General features: G+C 48.8%; 1 long non-coding RNA gene across 1 annotated transcript; it reads right to left on the bottom strand.

The window, feature by feature from the left end:
* Positions 1-354: 354 nt before the first annotated feature.
* Positions 355-7268, bottom strand: LOC139260264 (uncharacterized). Its single transcript, XR_011592754.1, has 3 exons — positions 7194-7268; positions 4731-4890; positions 355-1241 (listed from the first exon to the last, which is right to left on the bottom strand). It is a non-coding gene; the product is annotated as an uncharacterized lncRNA (long non-coding RNA).
* Between the last annotated feature and the right edge of the window lie 693 nt (positions 7269-7961).

The following is a 7961-nucleotide window of genomic DNA, read 5'->3' as shown; positions in this document are numbered from 1 at the left end:
CGCTCTTCTTCGACAGTGACACCATGTCCAGTTTGACGTCTGCCTGTCTGTCAGCAGACCGACTTTGCCAACTCACCCTCCGGAGAGACTGCATATGGGATTCAACCCCAGAACTGCGTCGCTCTGTGCCACGCGTATTCCCACGAGCCTCAGATATGTCAAAGCCCGAGAATGTTTTCTCATCCTCGGATGACAAGTTTCCCAGTGCCAAAAGAATTGTGGAGTGCATCTGCCCCCGCCCTCCAAAGTCAGTTCATCAATCATGTCTTCCTCTGCTCCTCCTCCTCCTGCTGCTCCTGCTCCCCTCCCCCCCTCCACATAATGGTCTGACGTGGACATAGGAGGCATGCAGTGCCTGTGGCTCTTAATCTGTAAGTATAAAGCAACAGTCCAGTGGTTAGCAGCAGGGGGGGGAACATGAGGAAGGTCATAAAACACAGGCTCATTTGAAGGATTGCCACTACTCCATTATATGTAGTCCATAAACATTGCATCACATTGCCCTAACCCTTGTCCACATACACTGCATCACATTGCCCCAACTCTACTCCAGAGACACTGCATCACATTGCCCCAACCCTAGTCCACAGACACTACATCACATTTCCTAACCCTTGTCCACATACACTACATCACATTGTCCCAACCCTACTCCAGTGACACTGCATCACATTGCCTCAACCCTAGCCCACAGACACTGCATCACATTGCCCCAACCCTAGTCCACAGACACTGCATCACATGCGCCCAAGCCTACTCCACAGACTCTGTAATATGTCTCTACTTATCTGTAGAATAACTCCACGAGGCCTAGTGCTGTGCTTGAACTGCTGTGACCTTAGTCTCTTTATTCACTGCAGAGTGCCTTCACTGCGTGGTGACCAGCTTTTTATACAACTCCTGCCTGGGCCTCCCACAGTTGCACCCTCTAGTGGTACCAGCATAGTATATACACAGAGTACACATATATGACAACATTCCCCCACTCCCAAAGTCTTTGATGCGAGTTAGTTACAGGTTGAGGCGATCCGGAACTCTGCGCTCCCTGGTTGCTCGCCTGAGTGTCACTTCTGGCATGCGTGAGTTTGTCGGGCTACTGCTGTCTTGCTGCGCTGTTGGTCTGACTGGACTGTTGAAAATGATGGGATTATCCTCGTGGTCGGCAGCTAGGTCTGTTGCTGATTGGGTGTGTGTAGGTGGATCGCTGAAGGTAAGGTCCTCTCCCGGTAGTTCCTGGTTACCTGTAAATCGCAACTTGCTCTGGTTCAAATGCTTTCTGCACGTTTGTCCATTAAGCAGTTTTACAATAAACACGATATTCCCCTCCTTGGCTAAAACAGTGCCAATGACCAATTTGGGGCCATGACCTTGATTCAGCACAAACTCCGGGTCGTTTATAGTGATGTCGCGTGATACATCCGCGCGATCATGATACATGTTTTGCGGATAATGCCTGGTTTCCACCTGATCATTGAGGTCAGGGTGGACTAAGGAGAACCTGGTTTTGAGCGCACGTTTCATTAGTAACTCCACAGGGGGGACCCCGGTAAGCGAGTGGGGTCGTGTCCTGTAATTGATCAGCACCCAGGATAAGCAGGTTTGTAAGGAGCCTTCCTTGATGTGTTTCAAGCTCTGCTTTATGGTTTGGACTGCCCGCTCCGCTTGGCCGTTGGATGCAGGCTTGAATGGGGCAGACCTGACATGCTTGATGCCATTGCGGGTCATGAATTCATTGAATTGTGAGCTAGTGAAACACGGACCATTGTCACTGACCAGAATATCGGGCAAGCCATGGGTGCCGAACATGGCCCTGAGGCTTTCAATGGTGACGGTGGACATGCTCAATGCCGTTATCACACATTCGATCCACTTAGAGTAGGCGTCCACTACAACGAAGAAAATTTTTCCTAGAAAGGGGCCAGCATCATCTACATAGATCCTGGACCATGGTTTTGAGGGCCAGGACCACAGACTAAGTGGACCCTCCCTGGGGGCATTGCTCAATTGTGAGCACGCACGATGCCAAGTCCGAGTCAATGCTGGGTCACCAGACGTGGGACCTGGTGATAGCCTTCACCATGACTATGCCTGGGTGGGCACTGTGTAGATCGCTTATGAAGGTTGCCCTGCCTTTTTTTGGCAGGACGACGTGGTTGCCCCATAAGAGGCAATCCGATTGGATGGACATTTCATCTTTACGACGGTGAAACGGCTTTATCTCATCTTGCATTTCTCTTGGGACCACTGACCAGTCCCCATTGAGGACGCAACTTTTTACAAGTGATAACACAGGGTCCTGGTTGGTCCAGGTCCTGATCTGGTGGCCGTTACGGGTGACCCTTCGCTTTCGAAGACGTCCATGACCAGGCACAGGTCTGCGGGCTGCGCCATTTCCACCCTGGCAGTGGGCAACGGTAGCCGGCTGAGGGCATCGGCACAGTTCTCAGTGCCTGGCCAGTGGCAGATCGGATAATCGTAGACCGACAGTGTTAGTGCCCATCTTTGGATTCGCGACGAAGCATTGGTGTTTATGCCTTTGCTTTCCGAAAACAGTGAGATTAGGGGCTTGCAGTCGGTTTCTAACTCGAACCTGAGTCCAAACAAATACTGGTGCTTTTTTTTACCCCATAGACACAGGCCAAAGCCTCCTTCTCAACCATACTGTAGGCTCTTTCGGCCTGAGAGACTTCTAGACGCATATGCAACTGGTTGGAGTTTGCTCGCTACATTTGCTTGCTGTAAAACACACCCGACACCTTACAACAACGCATCACATGCTAAAACTAAACGTTTACCTGGGTCATACAATAGAAGCAACTTGTTCGAACACAGCAATTTTCTAACCTTTTTGAAGGCGGCCTCTTGATTTTGACCCCAAACCCAGTCGTCTCCCTTGTGTAGCAACTTGTGTAATGGTTCGAGCAAGGTGCTCAACCCTAGAAGAAAGTTATCGAAATAGTTGAGGAGTCCCAGGAACGAGCGCAGCCCCATTACATTTCGTGGTCTGGATGCATTCTTGATGGCCTCTGTCTTCAAGTCCATGGGCCTGATGCCGTCTGCCGCAATCTTCCTCCCCAGGAATTCTACCTCTGGCGCCAGGAAGACACACTTGGATCGTTTCAGCCGGAGTCCGACTCTGTTTAGTCGACTTAAAACCTCTTGCAGGTTGTGCAGGTGTTTGGTGGTGTCGCAACTAGTGATTAGGCTGTCATCCTGAAATACAATGGTGCGTGGAACCGATTTCAACAGACTCTCCATGTTCCTTTGGAAGATGGCTGCAGCCGAGCGGATCCCGAACTGGCACCTGTGATACAAAAACCGTCCCTTGTGTGTGTTAATGTACGTTAATTTTTTCGACGACTCAGCCAGCTCCTGGGTCATGTAAGCGGAGGTTAGATCCAGCTTGGTGAACACCTTTCCCCCGTTAATGTCGCAAAGAGATCATCGGCTTTGGGTAGCGGGTACTGGTCCAGTAATGAAACTCGGTTGATCGTTGCCTTGTAGTCACCACAGATTCTGACCGTGCCATCGCTCTTTAGTACCGGAACAATCGGGCTGGCCCACTCGTTGAATTCGACTGGTGATATGATTCCCTCACGTTGAAGTCTGTCCAATTCGATCTCCACTTTCCCCTCATCATGTAAGGGACCGTTCGAGCCTTGTGATGAACAGGCCGTGCCTCGGAGACCAAGTGGGTCTGCACTATGGCGCCTTTGAAATTGCCGATGCCTAGTTCAATGCCTTCTGGCTCATAAGTGACTGACTCGCCCCCGTGTCCAACTCCATGGATACAGGAATGCCATTTACCTTGACTTTCATCATCATGGGGGGACTTTTGGTAGTGAAGGTGTGCACCCCGTGCACTGCTTCCTCGGGCTGATTCGCCTCTCTAGCTTGTACTTTATGATCCTTGCTGGATCGGAAACCTCCTGCCAACTCCTCTGCCACGTTTTGAGTCGCAGTCCTTCTGCACATTCGCTGTGGGAGGCCCTTTTGGCCGCAGCCTTTGCACACATAATGTCTGAATCGACACAGAAGGGCCCGATCGTTACCCCTGCAATGCCAGCATGTTAACCGATTCACATTTACACCCCTTGGCTGACTCTGAGTCGGACCAATTCTTTGATCAACAGTTATTTTCTGCACAGTACATGCCAGAAGTTTTGATTCTGGGAGAATTTCAATGTTAAGGTCGTGAACGCCTGGCTTAATGTGATGGTCTGCTTCACATCCTGTCCCGTCGCGAAAACGTCCCGCAACACATTGTTGAGGAGTTCGCCAAATTCGCACAGTTCCATGAGCCTTCGTAGGTCTGCGACATATTCCGCTAAATCCTGGCCCTCGGAGCGGCGGTGTGTGTAGAAACGATATCTGGCCAGCAAAATCCGAGTAAAGGCTTCACCCTCTGTAAACTTTTCTAAACTACCAACGGTGGCCATCTCTGCGTGTAAGTCTGTGATCTGTATTCGTCGTCAGTTAATATGTCTCTACTTATCTGTAGAATAACTCCACAAGGCCTTGTGCTGTGCTTGAACTGCTGTGACCTTAGTCTCTTTATTCACTGCAGAGTGCCTTCACTGTGTGGTGACCAGCCTTTTATACAGCTCCTGCCTGGGCCTCCCACAGTTGCACCCTCTAGTGGTACCAGCATAGTATATACACAGAATATTCATATATGACACTCTGCATCACATTGCCCCATCCCAGCCAAGAGAGTGTGCAGGACTTACCAGAACTTTCCAGTCGGGGGTCAGCACCCCCACAGGCAGTTACCCGACCGTCGGCACCGATGTGGCCTGCCACTCGCTCCTCCATATGTATAAGTGGCAGGATGCGAGCCTGACCACCGCCTGTGCGCCGCTACTCCTGCCTATTGTGCGACTTCTTTGCCTGTGAAGATGAAAATGGAAATGTTTATCAGAGGGTCCATCTGCTCTTGTGGCACACACAGATAGCCACCGAAGCACTTATACAATACTCTGTGCATGTTATACAGTCCTCTGTTCATCAAGGTCCATGGCGCGGCCCTGGACAACGTGGATCACTTTCCATACCTCGGGAGCCTATTATCAGCAAAGGCAGACATCAACGACGAGGTTCAACACCGCCTCCAGTGCGCCAGCACAGCCTTCGGCCGCCTGAGGAAGAGAGTGTTCGAAGATCAGGCCCTCAAATCTGGCACCAAGCTCATGGTCTACAGGGCTGTAGTGATACCCGCCCTCCTGTATGGCTCAGATCGCTGGAGAAATACCTCCAATGATGTCTCCACAGGATCCTGCAAATCCCCTGGGAGAACAGATGCACCAATGTTAGTGTTCTCAATCAGGCCAACATCCCAGCATCGAAGCACTAACCACACTCGACTAGCTCCGTTGGGTGGGCCACATTGTTTGCATGCTTGACACAAGACTCCCAAAGCAAGCGCTCTACTCGGAACTCCTACACGGCAAGCGAGCCCCAGGTGGGCAGAGGAAACGTTTCAAGGACACCCTCAAAGCCTCTTTGATAAAGTGCAACATCCCCACTGGCACCTGGCCAAAGACCGCCCTAAGTGGAAGAAGAGCTAGCGGGAGGATGCTGAGCACCTCGAGTCTTGTTGCCGAGAGCATGCAGAAAATGAATGCAGGCAGCGGAAGGAGTGTGTGACAAACCAGACTCCCTACCCACCCTTTCTTCTAACGACTGTCTGTTCCACCATTGACAGAAACTGTAATTCCCATATTGGACTGTTCAGTCACCTAAGAACTCACTTTTAGAGTGGAAGCAAGTCTTCCTCGATTTCGAGGACTGCCTATGATGATGATAATTGCCTTGGAAGTTGCACGTGGTTCATCAGGAGGACATCGAAGTGCGGAAACAACTTATGAGATCTCAGAAAGCAATCTTAATAATGTGTAATGATCATTCATGGCAAATAGGGTGCCAAATTAATCCTACCTATGTGTCATGCATTTTATGAAGCAACCCACAGAGAGCTGAGATCCAGCAACAGCATCAGAACAAATAGTGTGTCAGATTTATAATGTTAACAATGAAAGAGTGCATGAATGAAAATTGTACTCACTCTGACGACCCTTGTGAGATCGTAATTTTTTTTCTACACTGGTCAGTTATTCTTGCTACAGTTCCGAAGGAAAAGACCTCCTCTGCAATCTCCACCCAGATTTTTCTAAATATTGCTGGAAGGCGTCTACTTCCACCCCTCTTACATAAATCTCCCCATCTGCTCTCCACTGTAGTAACCAGTGCCTCGTTTGTCCCCATAGTGAACCCCCTGGCCTGTTGCTTATCTTCCTCGATGTCTCTGTGCTGCTCCATGGTCGAAATCAAAACTCAAATGGCTGATTCAGCCTCAGGTGTACTGTGCATGCGCGGGCACTCCCTGCGATCGGACAGTTGACCAGAAGCACAGGAAGAAGAAAAAAAATTCCTCCTAAAAAAAAATCGCACATGCACAGAAGGGACAATGTTACAAAAAAGGAAAAACAAAATTTTGCAAATGTGCAGAAGGGCCGATTTTTTTTCTACGGTGGAACTTCCAGCTCCGGCGCACAAAATCTGTTGTGCAATTAGCGCTAATGCTAATGCCCATTGCCGTTTGGTGAATGTTGCACGCTCTGGTGCTGACACTAACCCGGCAATATTTATTTGAGATTAGTGCCCAAAATCGAGCGAAATCGTAAAAAAACTAAAATTCAGCCCCATGGCAGGTTCCCCTACCATTGCTGACTGGGTGAGGCCGTGAAACTTCTTCCCTGACTTACTTTCAGAAGTGCAGTATGGTGCTTAAGGCAGTGATGGCTACATTCTCTTTTCATTCTCCTTGAGCAACTCACTCGGGAATCCACCAGAAAGTGGGCCATCCTTCTGTGCCTTACGTCTGCCAGGAAAATGTCAATAACCTCATCCAAGAGGCAATTCTTTCTTTGCCTGCTGAACTTTTTACAGGCATGTTTGGAAAAAGTGTTGGCTTGCAAGCTAATAAACCATGAATCTCATTCCTTTACGCTGTTGCAGGCCTTTAAACCCTGCACCACTGCCACATTTAGGAACATGGGTCTAGACTTTCCCTAAAGCCCCTCACCGCCTGATTGCACCGCCCAGAAACACTGCTAATGTTCTGCAACTAACCTTGCCAAAAATGTCCATAATAAACGTAAAAAAATATCGCCCGATGAGAAAATGGATCTTACATCAATATCCTCGGTGGTGAAAGGCGAAACTAAGTGAAATGGGTGCTTCTTCCCGGAATGGACGGTAAGTACTTAAAATTTAGTCCGAGGCTGTGGTTGGGCCTAGGGAGGGGGGGAAAATTCAAAAAATATTTTTTCACTTAAACAAAAAATAAAAAGTTATAATACATTCTCAAGACACTCTAATGTAATCGCCATTTTAGAATTTTAAAAATAATTTTAAAAACCTTTAACTTACCTTTCTTTGCAGGGTACTCACCTACTGCCCTGTTTCTGGCAGCTTTTCATGGGGGGTTTCTTCGGTGGTGTGTATGGGCCCCCGTTGAGGCAAAACTTAGATCCTGGCGCTTTTCTCGGCAATGCACGCAGATGCACGTGGGCAGTTTTCTCCTCGGCGGTCTTTTCAAAATGTGGGCGGAACTCTTTAAAAAATAAAGAGGAAACTTTCGCCGGGCGGTTTTTCGTCAAAATACAGTTGTACCACCGAGAAAACTGCCAAAAATGAAGGCGAAAGTCTCGTCCATAGGTACAGGAGTAGGCCATTAAGCCCCTCGAGCCTGTTCAGCCAGTCAATGAGATCATGGCTGATCTGTAACCAAACTCCATCCACCTGTCTTGACTCTATAACCCTTATTACCTTTAGCTAGCAAAAATCTATCGATCTCAGAGTTAAAATTATTAATTGAGCTAACATCTATTGCTTTTTATGGGAGAGTTCTTCACTTCTACCATCCTTTCCGTGAAGATGTATTTCCTAACTTCTCATCT

Source organism: Pristiophorus japonicus, chromosome 1 (genome assembly GCF_044704955.1).
Source record: "Pristiophorus japonicus isolate sPriJap1 chromosome 1, sPriJap1.hap1, whole genome shotgun sequence".
Lineage (NCBI taxonomy): Eukaryota > Metazoa > Chordata > Chondrichthyes > Pristiophoridae > Pristiophorus > Pristiophorus japonicus.
The sequence above is the reverse complement of the archived record's forward strand: the minus strand, read 5'-3'. Positions and strand labels throughout refer to the sequence as shown.